Genomic DNA, 25,120 nt, shown 5'->3' with positions numbered 1-25,120 from the left:
AAACACTTCCATGGAAAAGGGTTGCGAGGCTTCCCAAAATTACGAATCTCCAGAAATCTCAGCAAATATTTTTTCACCCAAACAGGATGATACTTTCAGGTAATGATTAGTACACGAAGGCGACTTGGTTCCCCAAATTTCGTTCTTCAATGTTGAAGCGTTCAATTCCAGTAACAGTTTGAATTTTTAGGTTTCACTGTGTTTTCTCCTATATTGATAGATGTATTTGGAACTCTAAATCCAACACGGTTTGTGCTAGCTTCTTGAAACTTGACACAATAAAGTAGTTTCACGTTCTATCTCTATGTTTTGTTTCCTCTTGATGTAGCCCTAAGCAGTGACAGGCGAGAAACACTTTCATGGAAAGGGGTTGCCAGGCTTCCCAAAATTACGAATCTCCAGAAATCTCAGCAAATATTTTTTCACCCAAACTTGATGATACTTTCAGGTAATGATCAGTACATGACGGCGACTTGGTTCCCCAAATATCGTTCTTCTATGTTGAAGCATTCGTTTCCAGTAACAGTTTGAATTTTTAGGTTTCACTCTGTTTTCTCCTATATTGATAGATGTATTTGGAACTCTAAATCCAACACGGTTTGTGCTAGCTTCTTGAAACTTGACACAATAAAGTAGTTTCACGTTCTATATCTATGTTTTGATTCCTCTTGATGTAGCCCTAAGCAGTGACAGGCGAGAAACACTTCCATGGAAAGGGGTTGCCAGGCTTCCCAAAATTACGAATCTCCAGAAATCTCAGCAAATATTTTTTCACCCAAACAGGATGATAGTTTCAGGTAATGATCAGTACACGAAGGCGACTTGGTTCCCCAAATTTCGTTCTTCTATGTTGAAGCGTTCGTTTCCAGTAACAGTTTGAAATTTTAGGTTTCACTCTGTTTTCTCCTATATTGATAGATGTATTTGGAACTCTAAATCCAACACGGTTTGTGCTAGCTTCTTGAAACTTGACACAATAAAGTAGTTTCAAGTTCTATCTCTATGTTTTGTTTCCTCTTGATGTAGCCCTAAGCAGTGACTGGCGAGAAACACTTACATGGAAAGGGGTTGCCAGGCTTCCCAAAATTACGAATCTCCAGAAATCTCAGGAAATATTTTTTCACCCATACTGGATGATACTTTCAGGTAATGATCAGTACACTAAGGTGACTTGGTGCCCCAAATTTCGTTCTTCTATGTTGAAGCGTTCGTTTCCAGTAACAGTTTGAATTTTTAGGTTTCACTCTGTTTTCTCCTATATTGATAGATGTATTTGGAACTCTAAATCCAACACGGTTTGTGCTAGCTTCTTGAAACTTGACACAATAAAGTAGTTTCACGTTCTGTCTTTATGTTTTGTTTCCTCTTGATTTAGCCCTAAGCAGTGACTGGCGAGAAACACTTTCATGGAAAGGGGTTGCCAGGCTTCCCAAAATTACGAATCTCCAGAAATCTCAGCAAATATTTTTTCACCCAAACAGGTTGATACTATCAGGTAATGATCAGTACACTAAGTTGACTTGGTGCCCCAAATTTCGTTCTTCTATGTTGAAGCGTTCGTTTCCAGTAACAGTTTGAATTTTTAGGTTTCACTCTGTTTTCTCCTATATTGATAGATGTATTTGGAACTCTAAATCCAACACGGTTTGTGCTAGCTTCTTGAAACTTGATACAATAAAGTAGTTTCAGGTTCTATCTCTATGTTTTGATTCCTCTTGATGTATCCCAAAGCAGTGACTGGCGAGAAACACTTTCATGGAAAGGGTTTGCCATGCTTCCCAAAATTACGAATCTCCAGAAATCTCAGCAAATATTTTTTCACACAAACTGGATGATACTTTCAGGTAATGATCAGTACACGAAGGCGACTTGGTTCCCCAAATTTCGTTCTTCTATGTTGAAGCGTTCGTTTCCAGTAACAGTTTGAATTTTTAGGTTTCACTGTGTTTTCTCCTATATTGATAGATGTATTTGGAACTCTAAATCCAACACGGTTTGTGCTAGCTTCTTGAAACTTGACACAATAAAGTAGTTTCACGTTCTGTCTCTATGTTTTGTTTCCTCTTGATGTAGCCCTAAGCAGTGACAGGCGAGAAACACTTCCATGGAAAGGGGTTGCCAGGCTTCCCAAAATTACGAATCTCCAGAAATCTCAGCAAATATTTTTTCACCCAAACAGGATGATACTTTCAGGTAATGATTAGTACACGAAGGTGACTTGGTGCCCCAAATTTCGTTCTTCTATGTTGAAGCGTTCGTTTCCAGTAACAGTTTGAATTTTTAGGTTTCACTCTGTTTTCTCCTATATTGATAGATGTATTTGGAACTCTAAATCCAACACGGTTTTTGCTAGCTTCTTGAAACTTGACCCAATAATGTAGTTTCATGTTCTATCTCTATGTTTTGATTCCTCTTGATGTAGCCCTAAGCAGTGACTGGCGAGAAACACTTTCATGGAAAGGGATTGCCAGGCTTCCCAAAATTACGAATCTCCAGAAATCTCAGCAAATATTTTTTCACCCAAACTGGATGATTCTTTCAGGTAATGATCAGTACACGAAGGCGACTTGGTTCCCCAAATATCTTTCTTCTATGTTGAAGCGTTCGTTTCCAGTAACAGTTTGAATTTTTGGTTTCACTCTGTTTTCTCCTATATTGATAGATGTATTTGGAACTCTAAATCCAACACGGTTTGTGCTAGCTTCTTGAAACTTGACACAATAAAGTAGTTTCACGTTCTATCTCTATGTTTGGATTCCTCTTGATGTAGCCCTAAGCAGTGACCGGCGAGAAACACTTTCATGGAAAGGGGTTGCCAGGCTTCCCAAAATTACGAATCTCCAGAATTCTCAGCAAATATTTTTTCACCCAAACAGGTTGATACTATCAGGTAATGATCAGTACACTAAGGTGACTTGGTTCCCCAAATTTCGTTCTTCTATGTTGAAGCGTTCGTTTCCAGTAACAGTTTGAATATTTAGGTTTCACTCTGTTTTCTCCTATATTGATAGATGTATTTGGAACTCTAAATCCAACACGGTTTGTGCTAGCTTCTTGAAACTTGACACAATAAAGTAGTTTCACGTTCTCTCTCTATGTTTTGTTTCCTCTTGATGTAGCCCTAAGCAGTGACTGGCGAGAAACACTTTCATGGAAAGGGGTTGCCAGGCTTCCCAAAATTACGAATCTCCAGAAATCTCAGCAAATATTTTTTCACCCAAACAGGTTGATACTATCAGGTAATGATCAGTACACTAAGTTGACTTGGTGCCCCAAATTTCGTTCTTCTATGTTGAAGCGTTCGTTTCCAGTAACAGTTTGAATTTTTAGGTTTCACTCTGTTTTCTCCTATATTGATAGATGTATTTGGAACTCTAAATCCAACACGGTTTGTGCTAGCTTCTTGAAACTTGATACAATAAAGTAGTTTCAGGTTCTATCTCTATGTTTTGATTTTCTTGATGTATCCCAAAGCAGTGACAGGCGAGAAACACTTTCATGGAAAGGGGTTGCCAGGCTTCCCAAAATTACGAATCTCCAGAAATCTCAGCAAATATTTTTTCACCCAAACTTGATGATACTTTCAGGTAATGATCAGTACATGACGGCGACTTGGTTCCCCAAATATCGTTCTTCTATGTTGAAGCATTCGTTTCCAGTAACAGTTTGAATTTTTAGGTTTCACTCTGTTTTCTCCTATATTGATAGATGTATTTGGAACTCTAAATCCAACACGGTTTGTGCTAGCTTCTTGAAACTTGACACAATAAAGTAGTTTCACGTTCTATCTCTATGTTTTGATTCCTCTTGATGTAGCCCTAAGCAGTGACAGGCGAGAAACACTTCCATGGAAAGGGGATGCCAGGCTTCCCAAAATTACGAATCTCCAGAAATCTCAGCAAATATTTTTTTCACCCAAACAGGATGATAGTTTCAGGTAATGATCAGTACACGAAGGCGACTTGGTTCCCCAAATTTCGTTCTTCTATGTTGATGCGTTCGTTTCCAGTAACAGTTTGAAATTTTAGGTTTCACTCTGTTTTCTCCTATATTGATAGATGTATTTGGAACCCTAAATCCAACACGGTTTGTGCTAGCTTCTTGAAACTTGACACAATAAAGTAGTTTCAAGTTCTATCTCTATGTTTTGTTTCCTCTTGATGTAGCCCTAAGCAGTGACTGGCGAGAAACACTTACATGGAAAGGGGTTGCCAGGATTCCCAAAATTACGAATCTCCAGAAATCTCAGGAAATATTTTTTCACCCATACTGGATGATACTTTCAGGTAATGATCAGTACACTAAGGTGACTTGGTGCCCCAAATTTCGTTCTTCTATGTTGAAGCGTTCGTTTCCAGTAACAGTTTGAATTTTTAGGTTTCACTCTGTTTTCTCCTATATTGATAGATGTATTTGGAACTCTAAATCCAACACGGTTTGTGCTAGCTTCTTGAAACTTGACCCAATAATGTAGTTTCATGTTCTATCTCTATGTTTTGATTCCTCTTGATGTAGCCCTAAGCAGTGACTGGCGAGAAACACTTTCATGGAAAGGGATTGCCAGGCTTCCCAAAATTACGAATCTCCAGAAATCTCAGCAAATATTTTTTCACCCAAACTGGATGATTCTTTCAGGTAATGATCAGTACACGAAGGCGACTTGGTTCCCCAAATATCTTTCTTCTATGTTGAAGCGTTCGTTTCCAGTAACAGTTTGAATTTTTGGTTTCACTCTGTTTTCTCCTATATTGATAGATGTATTTGGAACTCTAAATCCAACACGGTTTCTGCTAGCTTCTTGAAACTTGACACAATAAAGTAGTTTCATGTTCTATCTCTATGTTTGGATTCCTCTTGATGTAGCCCTAAGCAGTGACAGGCGAGAAACACTTTCATGGAAAGGGGTTGCCAGGCTTCCCAAAATTACGAATCTCCAGAAATCTCAGCAAATATTTTTTCACCCAAACTGGATGATACTTTCAGGTAATGATCAGTACACGAAGGCGACTTGGTTCCCCAAATATCGTTCTTCTATGTTGAAGCGTTCGTTTCCAGTAACAGTTTGAATTTTTAGGTTTCACTCTGTTTTCTCCTATATTGATAGATGTATTTGGAACTCTAAATCCAACACGGTTTGTGCTAGCTTCTTGAAACTTGACACAATAAAGTAGTTTCACGTTCTATCTCTATGTTTGGATTCCTCTTGATGTAGCCCTAAGCAGTGACAGGCGAGAAACACTTTCATGGAAAGGGGTTGCCAGGCTTCCCAAAATTTCGAATCTCCAGAATTCTCAGCAAATATTTTTTCACCCAAACAGGTTGATACTATCAGGTAATGATCAGTACACTAAGGTGACTTGGTTCCCCAAATTTCGTTCCTCTATGTTGAAGCGTTCGTTTCCAGTAACAGTTTGAATATTTAGGTTTCACTCTGTTTTCTCCTATATTGATAGATGTATTTGGAACTCTAAATCCAACACGGTTTGTGCTAGCTTCTTGAAACTTGACACAATAAAGTAGTTTCACGTTCTCTCTCTATGTTTTGTTTTCTCTTGATGTAGCCCTAAGCAGTGACTGGCGAGAAACACTTTCATGGAAAGGGGTTGCCAGGCTTCCCAAAATTACGAATCTCCAGAAATCTCAGCAAATATTTTTTCACCCAAACAGGTTGATACTATCAGGTAATGATCAGTACACTAAGTTGACTTGGTGCCCCAAATTTCGTTCTTCTATGTTGAAGCGTTCGTTTCCAGTAACAGTTTGAATTTTTAGGTTTCACTCTGTTTTCTCCTATATTGATAGATGTATTTGGAACTCTAAATCCAACACGGTTTGTGCTAGCTTCTTGAAACTTGATACAATAAAGTAGTTTCAGGTTCTATCTCTATGTTTTGATTCCTCTTGATGTATCCCAAAGCAGTGACTGGCGAGAAACACTTTCATGGAAAGGGTTTGCCATGCTTCCCAAAATTACGAATCTCCAGAAATCTCAGCAAATATTTTTTCACACAAACTGGATGATACTTTCAGGTAATGATCAGTACATGACGGCGACTTGGTTCCCCAAATATCGTTCTTCTATGTTGAAGCATTCGTTTCCAGTAACAGTTTGAATTTTTAGGTTTCACTCTGTTTTCTCCTATATTGATAGATGTATTTGGAACTCTAAATCCAACACGGCTTGTGCTAGCTTCTTGAAACTTGACACAATAAAGTAGTTTCACGTTCTATCTCTATGTTTTGATTCCTCTTGATGTAGCCCTAAGCAGTGACAGGCGAGAAACACTTCCATGGAAAGGGGTTGCCAGGCTTCCCAAAATTACGAATCTCCAGAAATCTCAGCAAATATTTTTTCACCCAAACAGGATGATAGTTTCAGGTAATGATCAGTACACGAAGGCGACTTGGTTCCCCAAATTTCGTTCTTCTATGTTGAAGCGTTCGTTTCCAGTAACAGTTTGAAATTTTAGGTTTCACTCTGTTTTCTCCTATATTGATAGATGTATTTGGAACCCTAAATCCAACACGGTTTGTGCTAGCTTCTTGAAACTTGACACAATAAAGTAGTTTCAAGTTCTATCTCTATGTTTTGTTTCCTCTTGATGTAGCCCTAAGCAGTGACTGGCGAGAAACACTTACATGGAAAGGGGTTGCCAGGCTTCCCAAAATTACGAATCTCCAGAAATCTCAGGAAATATTTTTTCACCCATACTGGATGATACTTTCAGGTAATGATCAGTACACTAAGGTGACTTGGTGCCCCAAATTTCGTTCTTCTATGTTGAAGCGTTCGTTTCCAGTAACAGTTTGAATTTTTAGGTTTCACTCTGTTTTCTCCTATATTGATAGATGTATTTGGAACTCTAAATCCAACACGGTTTGTGCTAGCTTCTTGAAACTTGACCCAATAATGTAGTTTCATGTTCTATCTCTATGTTTTGATTCCTCTTGATGTAGCCCTAAGCAGTGACTGGCGAGAAACACTTTCATGGAAAGGGATTGCCAGGCTTCCCAAAATTACGAATCTCCAGAAATCTCAGCAAATATTTTTTCACCCAAACTGGATGATTCTTTCAGGTAATGATCAGTACACGAAGGCGACTTGGTTCCCCAAATATCTTTCTTCTATGTTGAAGCGTTCGTTTCCAGTAACAGTTTGAATTTTTGGTTTCACTCTGTTTTCTCCTATATTGATAGATGTATTTGGAACTCTAAATCCAACACGGTTTGTGCTAGCTTCTTGAAACTTGACACAATAAAGTAGTTTCACGTTCTATCTCTATGTTTGGATTCCTCTTGATGTAGCCCTAAGCAGTGACAGGCGAGAAACACTTTCATGGAAAGGGGTTGCCAGGCTTCCCAAAATTACGAATCTCCAGAATTCTCAGCAAATATTTTTTCACCCAAACAGGTTGATACTATCAGGTAATGATCAGTACACTAAGTTGACTTGGTTCCCCAAATTTCGTTCTTCTATGTTGAAGCGTTCGTTTCCAGTAACAGTTTGAATATTTAGGTTTCACTCTGTTTTCTCCTATATTGATAGATGTATTTGGAACTCTAAATCCAACACGGTTTGTGCTAGCTTCTTGAAACTTGACACAATAAAGTAGTTTCAAGTTCTATCTCTATGTTTTGATTCCTCTTGATGTATCCCAAAGCAGTGACTGGCGAGAAACACTTTCATGGAAAGGGTTTGCCATGCTTCCCAAAATTACGAATCTCCAGAAATCTCAGCAAATATTTTTTCACACAAACTGGATGATACTTTCAGGTAATGATCAGTACACGAAGGCGACTTGGTTCCCCAAATTTCGTTCTTCTATGTTGAAGCGTTCGTTTCCAGTAACAGTTTGAATTCTTAGGTTTCACTGTGTTTTCTCCTATATTGATAGATGTATTTGGAACTCTAAATCCAACACGGTTTGTGCTAGCTTCTTGAAACTTGACACAATAAAGTAGTTTCACGTTCTGTCTCTATGTTTTGTTTCCTCTTGATGTAACACTAAGCAGTGACAGGCGAGAAACACTTCCATGGAAAGGGGTTGCCAGGCTTCCCAAAATTACGAATCTCCAGAAATCTCAGCAAATATTTTTTCACCCAAACAGGATGATACTTTCAGGTAATGATTAGTACACGAAGGCGACTTGGTTCCCCAAATTTCGTTCTTCAATGTTGAAGCGTTCAATTCCAGTAACAGTTTGAATTTTTAGGTTTCACTCTGTTTTCTCCTATATTGATAGATGTATTTGGAACTCTAAATCCAACACGGTTTGTGCTAGCTTCTTGAAACTTGACACAATAAAGTAGTTTCACGTTCTATCTCTATGTTTTGTTTCCTCTTGATGTAGCCCTAAGCAGTGACAGGCGAGAAACACTTTCATGGAAAGGGGTTGCCAGGCTTCCCAAAATTACGAATCTCCAGAAATCTCAGCAAATATTTTTTCACCAAAACTTGATGATACTTTCAGGTAATGATCAGTACATGACGGCGACTTGGTTCCCCAAATATCGTTCTTCTATGTTGAAGCATTCGTTTCCAGTAACAGTTTGAATTTTTAGGTTTCACTCTGTTTTCTCCTATATTGATAGATGTATTTGGAACTCTAAATCCAACACGGTATGTGCTAGCTTCTTGAAACTTGACACAATAAAGTAGTTTCACGTTCTATCTCTATGTTTTGATTCCTCTTGATGTAGCCCTAAGCAGTGACAGGCGAGAAACACTTCCATGGAAAGGGGTTGCCAGGCTTCCCAAAATTACGAATCTCCAGAAATCTCAGCAAATATTTTTTCACCCAAACAGGATGATAGTTTCAGGTAATGATCAGTACACGAAGGCGACTTGGTTCCCCAAATTTCGTTCTTCTATGTTGAAGCGTTCGTTTCCAGTAACAGTTTGAATTTTTAGGTTTCACTCTGTTTTCTCCTATATTGATAGATGTATTTGGAACTCTAAATCCAACACGGTTTGTGCTAGCTTCTTGAAACTTGACACAATAAAGTAGTTTCACGTTCTGTCTCTATGTTTTGTTTCCTCTTGATGTAGCCCTAAGCAGTGACTGGCGAGAAACACTTACATGGAAAGGGGTTGCCAGGCTTCCCAAAATTACGAATCTCCAGAAATCTCAGGAAATATTTTTTCACCCATACTGGATGATACTTTCAGGTAATGATCAGTACACTAAGTTGACTTGGTGCCCCAAATTTCGTTCTTCTATGTTGAAGCGTTCGTTTCCAGTAACAGTTTGAATTTTTAGGTTTCACTCTGTTTTCTCCTATATTTATAGATGTATTTGGAACTCTAAATCCAACACGGTTTGTGCTAGCTTCTTGAAACTTGATACAATAAAGTAGTTTCAGGTTCTATCTCTATGTTTTGATTCCTCTTGATGTATCCCAAAGCAGTGACTGGCGAGAAACACTTTCATGGAAAGGGTTTGCCATGCTTCCCAAAATTACGAATCTCCAGAAATCTCAGCAAATATTTTTTCACACAAACTGGATGATACTTTCAGGTAATGATCAGTACACGAAGGCGACTTGGTTCCCCAAATTTCGTTCTTCTATGTTGAAGCGTTCGTTTCCAGTAACAGTTTGAATTTTTAGGTTTCACTGTGTTTTCTCCTATATTGATAGATGTATTTGGAACTCTAAATCCAACACGGTTTGTGCTAGCTTCTTGAAACTTGACACAATAAAGTAGTTTCACGTTCTGTCTCTATGTTTTGTTTCCTCTTGATGTAGCCCTAAGCAGTGACAGGCGAGAAACACTTCCATGGAAAGGGGTTGCCAGGCTTCCCAAAATTACGAATCTCCAGAAATCTCAGCAAATATTTTTTCACCCAAACAGGATGATACTTTCAGGTAATGATTAGTACACGAAGGCGACTTGGTTCCCCAAATTTCGTTCTTCAATGTTGAAGCGTTCAATTCCAGTAACAGTTTGAATTTTTAGGTTTCACTCTGTTTTTTCCTATATTGATAGATGTATTTGGAACTCTAAATCCAACACGGTTTGTGCTAGCTTCTTGAAACTTGACACAATAAAGTAGTTTCACGTTCTATCTCTATGTTTTGTTTCCTCTTGATGTAGCCCTAAGCAGTGACAGGCGAGAAACACTTTCATGGAAAGGGGTTGCCAGGCTTCCCAAAATTACGAATCTCCAGAAATCTCAGCAAATATTTTTTCACCCAAACTTGATGATACTTTCAGGTAATGATCAGTACATGACGGCGACTTGGTTCCCCAAATATCGTTCTTCTATGTTGAAGCATTCGTTTCCAGAAACAGTTTGAATTTTTAGGTTTCACTCTGCTTTCTCCTATATTGATAGATGTATTTGGAACTCTAAATCCAACACGGTTTGTGCTAGCTTCTTGAAACTTGACACAATAAAGTAGTTTCACGTTCTATCTCTATGTTTTGATTCCTCTTGATGTAGCCCTAAGCAGTGACAGGCGAGAAACACTTCCATGGAAAGGGGTTTCCAGGCTTCCCAAAATTACGAATCTCCAGAAATCTCAGGAAATATTTTTTCACCCATACTGGATGATACTTTCAGGTAATGATCAGTACACTAAGGTGACTTGGTGCCCCAAATTTCGTTCTTCTATGTTGAAGCGTTCGTTTCCAGTAACAGTTTGAATTTTTAGGTTTCACTCTGTTTTCTCCTATATTGATAGATGTATTTGGAACTCTAAATCCAACACGGTTTGTGCTAGCTTCTTGAAACTTGACCCAATAATGTAGTTTCATGTTCTATCTCTATGTTTTGATTCCTCTTGATGTAGCCCTAAGCAGTGACTGGCGAGAAACACTTTCATGGAAAGGGATTGCCAGGCTTCCCAAAATTACGAATCTCCAGAAATCTCAGCAAATATTTTTTCACCCAAACTGGATGATTCTTTCAGGTAATGATCAGTACACGAAGGCGACTTGGTTCCCCAAATATCTTTCTTCTATGTTGAAGCGTTCGTTTCCAGTAACAGTTTGAATTTTTGGTTTCACTCTGTTTTCTCCTATATTGATAGATGTATTTGGAACTCTAAATCCAACACGGTTTGTGCTAGCTTCTTGAAACTTGACACAATAAAGTAGTTTCACGTTCTATCTCTATGTTTGGATTCCTCTTGATGTAGCCCTAAGCAGTGACAGGCGAGAAACACTTTCATGGAAAGGGGTTGCCAGGCTTCCCAAAATTACGAATCTCCAGAAATCTCAGCAAATATTTTTTCACCCAAACTGGATGATACTTTCAGGTAATGATCAGTACACGAAGGCGACTTGGTTCCCCAAATATCGTTCTTCTATGTTGAAGCGTTCGTTTCCAGTAACAGTTTGAATTTTTAGGTTTCACTCTGTTTTCTCCTATATTGATAGATGTATTTGGAACTCTAAATCCAACACGGTTTGTGCTAGCTTCTTGAAACTTGACACAATAAAGTATTTTCACGTTCTATCTCTATGTTTGGATTCCTCTTGATGTAGCCCTAAGCAGTGACAGGCGAGAAACACTTTCATGGAAAGGGGTTGCCAGGCTTCCCAAAATTACGAATCTCCAGAATTCTCAGCAAATATTTTTTCACCCAAACAGGTTGATACTATCAGGTAATGATCAGTACACTAAGGTGACTTGGTTCCCCAAATTTCGTTCTTCTATGTTGAAGCGTTCGTTTCCAGTAACAGTTTGAATATTTAGGTTTCACTCTGTTTTCTCCTATATTGATAGATGTATTTGGAACTCTAAATCCAACACGGTTTGTGCTAGCTTCTTGAAACTTGATACAATAAAGTAGTTTCAGGTTCTATCTCTATGTTTTGATTCCTCTTGATGTATCCCAAAGCAGTGACTGGCGAGAAACACTTTCATGGAAAGGGTTTGCCATGCTTCCCAAAATTACGAATCTCCAGAAATCTCAGCAAATATTTTTTCACACAAACTGGATGATACTTTCAGGTAATGATCAGTACACGACGGCGACTTGGTTCCCCAAATATCGTTCTTCTATGTTGAAGCATTCGTTTCCAGTAACAGTTTGAATTTTTAGGTTTCACTCTGTTTTCTCCTATATTGATAGATGTATTTGGAACTCTAAATCCAACACGGTTTGTGCTAGCTTCTTGAAACTTGACACAATATAGTAGTTTCACGTTCTATCTCTATGTTTTGATTCCTCTTGATGTAGCCCTAAGCAGTGACAGGCAAGAAACACTTCCATGGAAAGGGGTTGCCAGGCTTCCCAAAATTACGAATCTCCAGAAATCTCAGCAAATATTTTTTCACCCAAACAGGATGATAGTTTCAGGTAATGATCAGTACACGAAGGCGACTTGGTTCCCCAAATTTCGTTCTTCTATGTTGAAGCGTTCGTTTCCAGTAACAGTTTGAAATTTTAGGTTTCACTCTGTTTTCTCCTATATTGATAGATGTATTTGGAACCCTAAATCCAACACGGTTTGTGCTAGCTTCTTGAAACTTGACACAATAAAGTAGTTTCAAGTTCTATCTCTATGTTTTGTTTCCTCTTGATGTAGCCCTAAGCAGTGACTGGCGAGAAACACTTACATGGAAAGGGGTTGCCAGGCTTCCCAAAATTACGAATCTCCAGAAATCTCAGGAAATATTTTTTCACCCATACTGGATGATACTTTCAGGTAATGATCAGTACACTAAGTTGACTTGGTGCCCCAAATTTCGTTCTTCTATGTTGAAGCGTTCGTTTCCAGTAACAGTTTGAATTTTTAGGTTTCACTCTGTTTTCTCCTATATTGATAGATGTATTTGGAACTCTAAATCCAACACGGTTTGTGCTAGCTTCTTGAAACTTGATACAATAAAGTAGTTTCAGGTTCTATCTCTATGTTTTGATTCCTCTTGATGTATCCCAAAGCAGTGACTGGCGAGAAACACTTTCATGGAAAGGGTTTGCCATGCTTCCCAAAGTTACGAATCTCCAGAAATCTCAGCAAATATTTTTTCACACAAACTGGATGATACTTTCAGGTAATGATCAGTACACGAAGGCGACTTGGTTCCCCAAATTTCGTTCTTCTATGTTGAAGCGTTCGTTTCCAGTAACAGTTTGAATTTTTAGGTTTCACTGTGTTTTCTCCTATATTGATAGATGTATTTGGAACTCTAAATCCAACACGGTTTGTGCTAGGTTCTTGAAACTTGACACAATAAAGTAGTTTCACGTTCTGTCTCTATGTTTTGTTTCCTCTTGATGTAGCCCTAAGCAGTGACAGGCGAGAAACACTTCCATGGAAAGGGGTTGCCAGGCTTCCCAAAATTACGAATCTCCAGAAATCTCAGCAAATATTTTTTCACCCAAACAGGATGATACTTTCAGGTAATGATTAGTACACGAAGGCGACTTGGTTCCCCAAATTTCGTTGTTCAATGTTGAAGCGTTCAATTCCAGTAACAGTTTGAATTTTTAGGTTTCACTCTGTTTTCTCCTATATTGATAGATGTATTTGGAACTCTAAATCCAACACGGTTTGTGCTAGCTTCTTGAAACTTGACACAATAAAGTAGTTTCACGTTCTATCTCTATGTTTTGTTTCCTCTTGATGTAGCCCTAAGCAGTGACAGGCGAGAAACACTTTCCTGGAAAGGGGTTGCCAGGCTTCCCAAAATTACGAATCTCCAGAAATCTCAGCAAATATTTTTTCACCCAAACTTGATGATACTTTCAGGTAATGATCAGTACATGACGGCGACTTGGTTCCCCAAATATCGTTCTTCTATGTTGAAGCATTCGTTTCCAGTAACAGTTTGAATTTTTAGGTTTCACTCTGTTTTCTCCTATATTGATAGATGTATTTGGAACTCTAAATCCAACACGGTTTGTGCTAGCTTCTTGAAACTTGACACAATAAAGTAGTTTCACGTTCTATCTCTATGTTTTGATTCCTCTTGATGTAGCCCTAAGCAGTGACAGGCGAGAAACACTTCCATGGAAAGGGGTTGCCAGGCTTCCCAAAATTACGAATCTCCAGAAATCTCAGCAAATATTTTTTCACCCAAACAGGATGATAGTTTCAGGTAATGATCAGTACACGAAGGCGACTTGGTTCCCCAAATTTCGTTCTTCTATGTTGAAGCATTCGTTTCCAGTAACAGTTTGAAATTTTAGGTTTCACTCTGTTTTCTCCTATATTGATAGATGTATTTGGAACCCTAAATCCAACACGGTTTGTGCTAGCTTCTTGAAACTTGACACAATAAAGTAGTTTCAAGTTCTATCTCTATGTTTTGTTTCCTCTTGATGTAGCCCTAAGCAGTGACTGGCGAGAAACACTTACATGGAAAGGGGTTGCCAGGCTTCCCAAAATTACGAATCTCCAGAAATCTCAGGAAATATTTTTTCACCCATACTGGATGATACTTTCAGGTAATGATCAGTACACTAAGGTGACTTGGTGCCCCAAATTTCGTTCTTCTATGTTGAAGCGTTCGTTTCCAGTAACAGTTTGAATTTTTAGGTTTCACTCTGTTTTCTCCTATATTGATAGATGTATTTGGAACTCTAAATCCAACACGGTTTGTGCTAGCTTCTTGAAACTTGACACAATAAAGTAGTTTCACGTTCTATCTCTATGTTTTGATTCCTCTTGATGTATCCCTAAGCAGTGACTGGCGAGAAACACTTTCATGGAAAGGGGTTGCCAGGCTTCCCAAAATTACGAATCTCCATAAATCTCAGCAAATATTTTTTCAGCCAAACTTGATGATACTTTCAGGTAATGATCAGTACATGAAGGCGACTTGGTTCCCCAAATATCGTTCTTCTATGTTGAAGCGTTCGTTTCCAGTAACAGTTTGAATTTTTAGTTTTCACTCTGTTTTCTCCTATATTGATAGATGTATTTGGAACTCTAAATCCAACAGGGTTTGTGCTAGCTTCTTGAAACTTGACACAATAAAGTAGTTTCACGTTCTGTCTCTATGTTTTGTTTCCTCTTGATGTAGCCCTAAGCAGTGACTGGCGAGAAACACTTTCATGGAAAGGGGTTGCTAGGCTTCCCAAAATTACGAATCTCCAGAAATCTCAGCAAATATTTTTTCAGCCAAACTGGATGATACTTTCAGGTAATGATTAGTACACGAAGGCGACTTGGTTCCCCAAATTTCGTTCTTCTATGTTGAAGCTTTCGTTTCCAGTAACAGTTTGAATGTTTAGGTTTCACTCTGTTTTCTCCTATATTGATAGATGTATTTGGAACTCTAAATCTAACACGGTTTGTGCTAGCTTCTTGAAACTTGACACAATAAAGTAGTTTCACGTTCTATCTCTATGTTTTGATTCCTCTTGATGTAGCCCTAAGCAGTGACAGGCGAGAAACACTTCCATGGAAAGGGGTTGCCAGGCTTCCCAAAATTACGAATCTCCAGAAATCTCAGCAAATATTTTTTCACCCAAACAGGATGATAGTTTCAGGTAATGATCAGTACACGAAGGCGACTTGGTTCCCCAAATTTCGTTCTTCTATGTTGAAGCGTTCGTTTCCAGTAACAGTTTGAAATTTTAGGTTTCACTCTGTTTTCTCCTATATTGATAGATGTATTTGGAACCCTAAATCCAACACGGTTTGTGCTAGCTTGTTGAAACTTGACACAATAAAGTAGTTTCAAGTTCTATCTCTATGTTATGTTTCCTCTTGATGTAGCCCTAAGCAGTGACTGGCGAGAAACACTTACATGGAAAGGGGTTGCCAGGCTTCCCAAAATTACGAATCTCCAGAAATCTCAGGAAATATTTTTTCACCCATACTGGATGATACTTTCAGGTAATGATCAGTACACTAAGGTGACTTGGTGCCCCAAATTTCGTTCTTCTATGTTGAAGCGTTCGTTTCCAGTAACAGTTTGAATTTTTAGGTTTCACTCTGTTTTCTCCTATATTGATAGATGTATTTGGAACTCTAAATCCAACACGGTTTGTGCTAGCTTCTTGAAACTTGACCCAATAATGTAGTTTCATGTTCTATCTCTATGTTTTGATTCCTCTTGATGTAGCCCTAAGCAGTGACTGGCGAGAAACACTTTCATGGAAAGGGATTGCCAGGCTTCCCAAAATTACGAATCTCCAGAAATCTCAGCAAATATTTTTTCACCCAAACTGGATGATTCTTTCAGGTAATGATCAGTACACGAAGGCGACTTGGTTCCCCAAATATCTTTCTTCTATGTTGAAGCGTTCGTTTCCAGTAACAGTTTGAATTTTTGGTTTCACTCTGTTTTCTCCTATATTGATAGATGTATTTGGAACTCTAAATCCAACACGGTTTGTGCTAGCTTCTTGAAACTTGACACAATAAAGTAGTTTCACGTTCTATCTCTATGTTTGGATTCCTCTTGATGTAGCCCTAAGCAGTGACAGGCGAGAAACACTTACATGGAAAGGGGTTGCCAGGCTTCCCAAAATTACGAATCTCCAGAAATCTCAGCAAATATTTTTTCACCCAAACTGGATGATACTTTCAGGTAATGATCAGTACACGAAGGCGACTTGGTTCCCCAAATATCGTTCTTCTATGTTGAAGCGTTCGTTTCCAGTAACAGTTTGAATTTTTAGGTTTCACTCTGTTTTCTCCTATATTGATAGATGTATTTGGAACTCTAAATCCAACACGGTTTGTGCTAGCTTCTTGAAACTTGACACAATAAAGTAGTTTCACGTTCTATCTCTATGTTTAGATTCCTCTTGATGTAGCCCTAAGCAGTGACAGGCGAGAAACCCTTTCATGGAAAGGGGTTGCCAGGCTTCCCAAAATTACGAATCTCCAGAAATCTCAGCAAATATTTTTTCACCCAAACAGGTTGATACTATCAGGTAATGATCAGTACACTAAGGTGACTTGGTTCCCCAAATTTCGTTCTTCTATGTTGAAGCGTTCGTTTCCAGTAACAGTTTGAATATTTAGGTTTCACTCTGTTTTCTCCTATATTGATAGATGTATTTGGAACTCTAAATCCAACACGGTTTGTGCTAGCTTCTTGAAACTTGTCACAATAAAGTAGTTTCACGTTCTATCTCTATGTTTTTTTTCCTATTGATGTAGCCCTAAGCAGTGACTGGCGAGAAACACTTTCATGGAAAGGGGTTGCCAGGCTTCCCAAAATTACGAATTCCAGAAATCCCAGCAAATATTTTTTCACCCAAACAGGATGATACTTTCAGGTAATGATCAGTCCACTAAGGTGACTTGGTGCCCCAAATTTCGTTCTTCTATGTTGAAGCGTTCGTTTCCAGTAACAGTTTGAATTTTTAGGTTTCACTCTGTTTTCTCCTATATTGATAGATGTATTTGGAACTCTAAATCCAACACGGTTTGTGCTAGCTTCTTGAAACTTGATACAATAAAGTAGTTTCACGTTCTATCTCTATGTTTTGATTCCTCTTGATGTAGCCCTAAGCAGTGACTGATGAGAAACACTTTCATGGAAAGGGTTTGCCATGCTTCCCAAAATTACGAATCTCCAGAAATCTCAGCAAATATTTTTTCACCCAAACTGGATGATACTTTCAGGTAATGATCAGTAAACGAAGGCGACTTGGTTCCCCAAATTTCGTTCTTCTATGTTGAAGCGTTCGTTTCCAGTAACAGTTTGAATTTTTAGGTTTCACTGTGTTTTCTCCTATATTGATAGATGTATTTGGAACTCTAAATCCAACACGGTTTGTGCTAGCTTCTTGAAACTTGACACAATAAAGTAGTTTCAAGTTCTGTCTCTATGTTTTGTTTCCTCTTGATGTAGCCCTAAGCAGTGACAGGCGAGAAACACTTCCATGGAAAGGAGTTGCCAGGCTTCCCAAAATTACGAATCTCCAGAAATCTCAGCAAATATTTTTTCACCCAAACAGGATGATACTTTCAGGTAATGATCAGTACACGAAGGCGACTTGGTTCCCCAAATTTCGTTCTTCTATCTTGAAGCGTTCGTTTCCAGTAACAGTTTGAATTTTTAGGTTTCACTCTGTTTTCTCCTATATTGATAGATGTATTTGGAACTCTAAATCCAACACGGTTTGTGCTAGCTTCTTGAAACTTGACACAATAAAGTAGTTTCACGTTCTATCTCTATGTTTTGATTCCTCTTGATGTATCCCTAAGCAGTGACTGGCGAGAAACACTTTCATGGAAAGGGGTTGCCAGGCTTCCCAAAATTACGAATCTCCATAAATCTCAGCAAATATTTTTTCAGCCAAACTTGATGATACTTTCAGGTAATGATCAGTACATGAAGGCGACTTGGTTCCCCAAATATCGTTCTTCTATGTTGAAGCGTTCGTTTCCAGTAACAGTTTGAATTTTTAGTTTTCACTCTGTTTTCTCCTATATTGATAGATGTATTTGGAACTCTAAATCCAACACGGTTTGTGCTAGCTTCTTGAAACTTGACACAATAAAGTAGTTTCACGTTCTATCTCTATGTTTGGATTCCTCTTGATGTAGCCCTAAGCAGTGACAGGCGAGAAACACTTTCATGGAAAGGGGTTGCCAGGCTTCCCAAAATTACGAATCTCCAGAAATCTCAGCAAATATTTTTTCAGCCAAACTGGATGATACTTTCAGGTAATGATTAGTACACGAAGGCGACTTGGTTCCCCAAATTTCGTTCTTCTATGTTGAAGCGTTCGTTTCCAGTAACAGTTTGAATTTTTAGGTTTCACTCTGTTTTCTCCTATATTGATAGATGTATTTGGAACTCTAAATCCAACACGGTTTGTGCTAGCTTCTTGAAACTTGACACAATAAAGTAGTTTCACGTTCTATCTCTATGTTTTGATTTCTCTTGATGTATCCCTAAGCAGTGACTGGCGAGAAACACTTTCATGGAAAGGGGTTGCCAGGCTTCCCAAAATTACGAATCTCCATAAATCTCAGCAAATATTTTTTCAGCCAAACTTGATGATACTTTCAGGTAATGATCAGTACATAAAGGCGACTTGGTTCCCCAAATATCGTTCTTCTATGTTGAAGCGTTCGTTTCCAGTAACAGTTTGAATTTTTAGGTTTCACTCTGTTTTCTCCTATATTGATAGATGTATTTGGAACTCTAAATCCAACACGGTTTGTGCTAGCTTCTTGAAACTTGACACAATAAAGTAGTTTCACGTTCTATCTCTATGTTTGGATTCCTCTTGATGTAGCCCTAAGCAGTGACAGGCGAGAAACACTTTCATGGAAAGGGGTTGCCAGGCTTCCCAAAATTACGAATCTCCAGAAATCTCAGCAAATATTTTTCAGCCAAACTGGATGATACTTTCAGGTAATGATCAGTACACGAAGGCGACTTGGTTCCCCAAATTTCGTTCTTCTATGTTGAAGCGTTCGTTTCCAGTAACAGTTTGAAATTTTAGGTTTCACTCTGTTTTCTCCTATATTGATAGATGTATTTGGAACCCTAAATCCAACACGGTTTGTGCTAGCTTCTTGAAACTTGACACAATAAAGTAGTTTCAAGTTCTATCTCTATGTTATGTTTCCTCTTGATGTAGCCCTAAGCAGTGACTGGCGAGAAACACTTACATGGAAAGGGGTTGCCAGGCTTCCCAAAATTACGAATCTCCAGAAATCTCAGGAAATATTTTTTCACCCATACTGGATGATACTTTCAGGTAATGATCAGTACACTAAGGTGACTTGGTGCCCCAAATTTCGTTCTTCTATGTTGAAGCGTTCGTTTCCAGTAACAGTTTGAATTTTTAGGTTTCACTCTGTTTTCTCCTATATTGATAGATGTATTTGGAACTCTAAATCCAACACGGTTTGTGCTAGCTTCTTGAAACTTGACCCAATAATGTAGTTTCATGTTCTATCTCTATGTTTTGATTCCTCTTGATGTAGCCCTAAGCAGTGACTGGCGAGAAACACTTTCATGGAAAGGGATTGCCAGGCTTCCCAAAATTACGAATCTCCAGAAATCTCAGCAAATATTTTTTCACCCAAACTGGATGATTCTTTCAGGTAATGATCAGTACACGAAGGCGACTTGGTTCCCCAAATATATTTCTTCTATGTTGAAGCGTTCGTTTCCAGTAACAGTTTGAATTTTTGGTTTCACTCTGTTTTCTCCTATATTGATAGATGTATTTGGAACTCTAAATCCAACACGGTTTGTGCTAGCTTCTTGAAACTTGACACAATAAAGTAGTTTCACGTTCTATCTCTATGTTTGGATTCCTCTTGATGTAGCCCTAAGCAGTGACAGGCGAGAAACACTTTCATGGAAAGGGGTTGCCAGGCTTCCCAAAATTACGAATCTCCAGAAATCTCAGCAAATGTTTTTTCACCCAAACTGGATGATACTTTCAGGTAATGATCAGTACACGAAGGCGACTTGGTTCCCCAAATATCGTTCTTCTATGTTGAAGCGTTCGTTTCCAGTAACAGTTTGAATTTTTAGGTTTCACTCTGTTTTCTCCTATATTGATAGATGTATTTGGAACTCTAAATCCAACACGGTTTGTGCTAGCTTCTTGAAACTTGACACAATAAAGTAGTTTCACGTTCTATCTCTATGTTTAGATTCCTCTTGATGTAGCCCTAAGCAGTGACAGGCGAGAAACACTTTCATGGAAAGGGGTTGCCAGGCTTCCCAAAATTACGAATCTCCAGAAATCTCAGCAAATATTTTTTCACCCAAACAGGTTGATACTATCAGGTAATGATCAGTACACTAAGGTGACTTGGTTCCCCAAATTTCGTTCTTCTATGTTGAAGCGTTCGTTTCCAGTAACAGTTTGAATATTTAGGTTTCACTCTGTTTTCTCCTATATTGATAGATGTATTTGGAACTCTAAATCCAACACGGTTTGTGCTAGCTTCTTGAAACTTGACACAATAAAGTAGTTTCACGTTCTATCTCTATGTTTTGTTTCCTCTTGATGTAGCCCTAAGCAGTGACTGGCGAGAAACACTTTCATGGAAAGGGGTTGCCAGGCTTCCCAAAATTACGATTTCCAGAAATCCCAGCAAATATTTTTTCACCCAAACAGGATGATACTTTCAGGTAATGATCAGTACACTAAGGTGACTTGGTGCCCCAAATTTCGTTCTTCTATGTTGAAGCGTTCGTTTCCAGTAACAGTTTGAATTTTTAGGTTTCACTCTGTTTTCTCCTATATTGATAGATGTATTTGGAACTCTAAATCCAACACGGTTTGTGCTAGCTTCTTGAAACTTGATACAATAAAGTAGTTTCACGTTCTATCTCTATGTTTTGATTCCTCTTGATGTAGCCCTAAGCAGTGACTGGTGAGAAACACTTTCATGGAAAGGGTTTGCCATGCTTCCCAAAATTACGAATCTCCAGAAATCTCAGCAAATATTTTTTCTCACAAACTGGATGATACTTTCAGGTAATGATCAGTACACAAAGGCGACTTGGTTCCCCAAATTTCGTTCTTCTATGTTGAAGCGTTCGTTTCCAGTAACAGTTTGAATTTTTAGGTTTCACTGTGTTTTCTCCTATATTGATAGATGTATTTGGAACTCTAAATCCAACACGGTTTGTGCTAGCTTCTTGAAACTTGACACAATAAAGTAGTTTCACGTTCTATCTCTACGTTTTGTTTCCTCTTGATGTAGCCCTAAGCAGTGACTGGCGAGAAACACTTTCATGGAAAGGGGTTGCCAGGCTTCCCAAAATTACGATTTCCAGAAATCCCAGCAAATATTTTTTCACCCAAACAGGATGATACTTTCAGGTAATGATCAGTACACTAAGGTGACTTGGTGCCCCAAATTTCGTTCTTCTATGTTGAAGCGTTCGTTTCCAGTAACAGTTTGAATTTTTAGGTTTCACTCTGTTTTCTCCTATATTGATAGATGTATTTGGAACTCTAAATCCAACACGGTTTGTGCTAGCTTCTTGAAACTTGATACAATAAAGTAGTTTCACGTTCTATCTCTATGTTTTGATTCCTCTTGATGTAGCCCTAAGCAGTGACTGGTGAGAAACACTTTCATGGAAAGGGTTTGCCATGCTTCCCAAAATTACGAATCTCCAGAAATCTCAGCAAATATTTTTTCACACAAACTGGATGATACTTTCAGGTAATGATCAGTACACAAAGGCGACTTGGTTCCCCAAATTTCGTTCTTCTATGTTGAAGCGTTCGTTTCCAGTAACAGTTTGAATTTTTAGGTTTCACTGTGTTTTCTCCTATATTGATAGATGTATTTGGAACTCTAAATCCAACACGGTTTGTGCTAGCTTCTTGAAACTTGACACAATAAAGTAGTTTCACGTTCTGTCTCTATGTTTTGTTTCCTCTTGATGTAGCCCTAAGCAGTGACAGGCGAGAAACACTTCCATGGAAAGGAGTTGCCAGGCTTCCCAAAATTACGAATCTCCAGAAATCTCAGCAAATATTTTTTCACCCAAACAGGATGATACTTTCAGGTAATGATCAGTACACGAAGGCGACTTGGTTCCCCAAATTTCGTTCTTCTATGTTGAAGCGTTCGTTTCCAGTAACAGTTTGAATTTTTAGGTTTCACTCTGTTTTCTCCTATATTGATAGATGTATTTGGAACTCTAAATCCAACACGGTTTGTGCTAGCTTCTTGAAACTTGACACAATAAAGTAGTTTCACGTTCTATCTCTATGTTTTGATTCCTCTTGATGTATCCCTAAGCAGTGACTGGCGAGAAACACTTTCATGGAAAGGGGTTGCCAGGCTTCCCAAAATTACGAATCTCCATAAATCTCAGCAAATATTTTTTCAGCCAAACTTGATGATACTTTCAGGTAATGATCAGTACATGAAGGCGACTTGGTTCCCCAAATATCGTTCTTCTATGTTGAAGCGTTCGTTTCCAGTAACAGTTTGAATTTTTAGTTTTCACTCTGTTTTCTCCTATATTGATAGATGTATTTGGAACTCTAAATCCAACAGGGTTTGTGCTAGCTTCTTGAAACTTGACACAATAAAGTAGTTTCACGTTCTGTCTCTATGTTTTGTTTCCTCTTGATGTAGCCCTAAGCAGTGACTGGCGAGAAACACTTTCATGGAAAGGGGTTGCTAGGCTTCCCAAAATTACGAATCTCCAGAAATCTCAGCAAATATTTTTTCACCCAAACAGGTTGATACTATCAGGTAATGATCAGTACACTAAGTTGACTTGGTGCCCCAAATTTCGTTCTTCTATGTTGAAGCGTTCGTTTCCAGTAACAGTTTGAATTTTTAGGTTTCACTCTGTTTTCTCCTATATTGATAGATGTATTTGGAACTCTAAATCCAATTCGGTTTGTGCTAGCTTCTTGAAACTTGATACAATAAAGTAGTTTCAGGTTCTATCTCTATGTTTTGATTCCTCTTGATGTATCCCAAAGCATTGACTGGCGAGAAACACTTTCATGGAAAGGGTTTGCCATTCTTCCCAAAATTACGAATCTCCAGAAATCTCAGCAAATATTTTTTCACACAAACTGGATGATACTTTCAGGTAATGATCAGTACACGAAGGCGACTTGGTTCCCCAAATTTCGTTCTTCTATGTTGAAGCGTTCGTTTCCAGTAACAGTTTGAATTTTTAGGTTTCACTGTGTTTTCTCCTATATTGATAGATGTATTTGGAACTCTAAATCCAACACGGTTTGTGCTAGCTTCTTGAAACTTGACACAATAAAGTAGTTTCACGTTCTGTCTCTATGTTTTGTTTCCTCTTGATGTAGCCCTAAGCAGTGACAGGCGAGAAACACTTCCATGGAAAGGGATTGCCAGGCTTCCCAAAATTACGAATCTCCAGAAATCTCAGCAAATATTTTTTCACCCAAACAGGATGATACTTTCAGGTAATGATTAGTACACGAAGGCGACTTGGTTCCCCAAATTTCGTTCTTCAATGTTGAAGCGTTCAATTCCAGTAACAGTTTGAATTTTTAGGTTTCACTCTGTTTTCTCCTATATTGATAGATGTATTTGGAACTCTAAATCCAACACGGTTTGTGCTAGCTTCTTGAAACTTGACACAATAAAGTAGTTTCTCGTTCTATCTCTATGTTTTGTTTCCTCTTGATGTAGCCCTAAGCAGTGACAGGCGAGAAACACTTTCATGGAAAGGGGTTGCCAGGCTTCCCAAAATTACGAATCTCCAGAAATCTCAGCAAATATTTTTTCACCCAAACTTGATGATACTTTCAGGTAATGATCAGTACACGACGGCGACTTGGTTCCCCAAATATCGTTCTTCTATGTTGAAGCATTCGTTTCCAGTAACAGTTTGAATTTTTAGGTTTCACTCTGTTTTCTCCTATATTGATAGATGTATTTGGAACTCTAAATCCAACACGGTTTGTGCTAGCTTCTTGAAACTTGACACAATAAAGTAGTTTCACGTTCTATCTCTATGTTTTGATTCCTCTTGATGTAGCCCTAAGCAGTGACAGGCGAGAAACACTTCCATGGAAAGGGGTTGCCAGGCTTCCCAAAATTACGAATCTCCAGAAATCTCAGCAAATATTTTTTCACCCAAACAGGATGATTGTTTCAGGTAATGATCAGTACACGAAGGCGACTTGGTTCCCCAAATTTCGTTCTTCTATGTTGAAGCGTTCGTTTCCAGTAACAGTTTGAAATTTTAGGTTTCACTCTGTTTTCTCCTATATTGATAGATGTATTTGGAACCCTAAATCCAACACGGTTTGTGCTAGCTTCTTGAAACTTGACACAATAAAGTAGTTTCAAGTTCTATCTCTATGTTTTGTTTCCTCTTGATGTAGCCCTAAGCAGTGACAGGCGAGAAACACTTTCATGGAAAGGGGTTGCCAGGCTTCCCAAAATTACGAATCTCCAGAAATCTCAGGAAATATTTTTTCACCCATACTAGATGATACTTTCAGGTAATGATCAGTACACTAAGGTGACTTGGTGCCCCAAATTTCGTTCTTCTATGTTGAAGCGTTCGTTTCCAGTAACAGTTTGAATTTTTAGGTTTCACTCTGTTTTCTCCTATATTGATAGATGTATTTGGAACTCTAAATCCAACACGGTTTGTGCTAGCTTCTTGAAACTTGATACAATAAAGTAGTTTCACGTTCTATCTCTATGTTTGGATTCCTCTTGATGTAGCCCTAAGCAGTGACTGATGAGAA

This window comes from Spermophilus citellus (assembly GCF_964194105.1).
Source record: "Spermophilus citellus genome assembly, chromosome: 11".
Lineage (NCBI taxonomy): Eukaryota > Metazoa > Chordata > Mammalia > Rodentia > Sciuridae > Spermophilus > Spermophilus citellus.
This window is presented reverse-complemented; position numbering follows the sequence as displayed.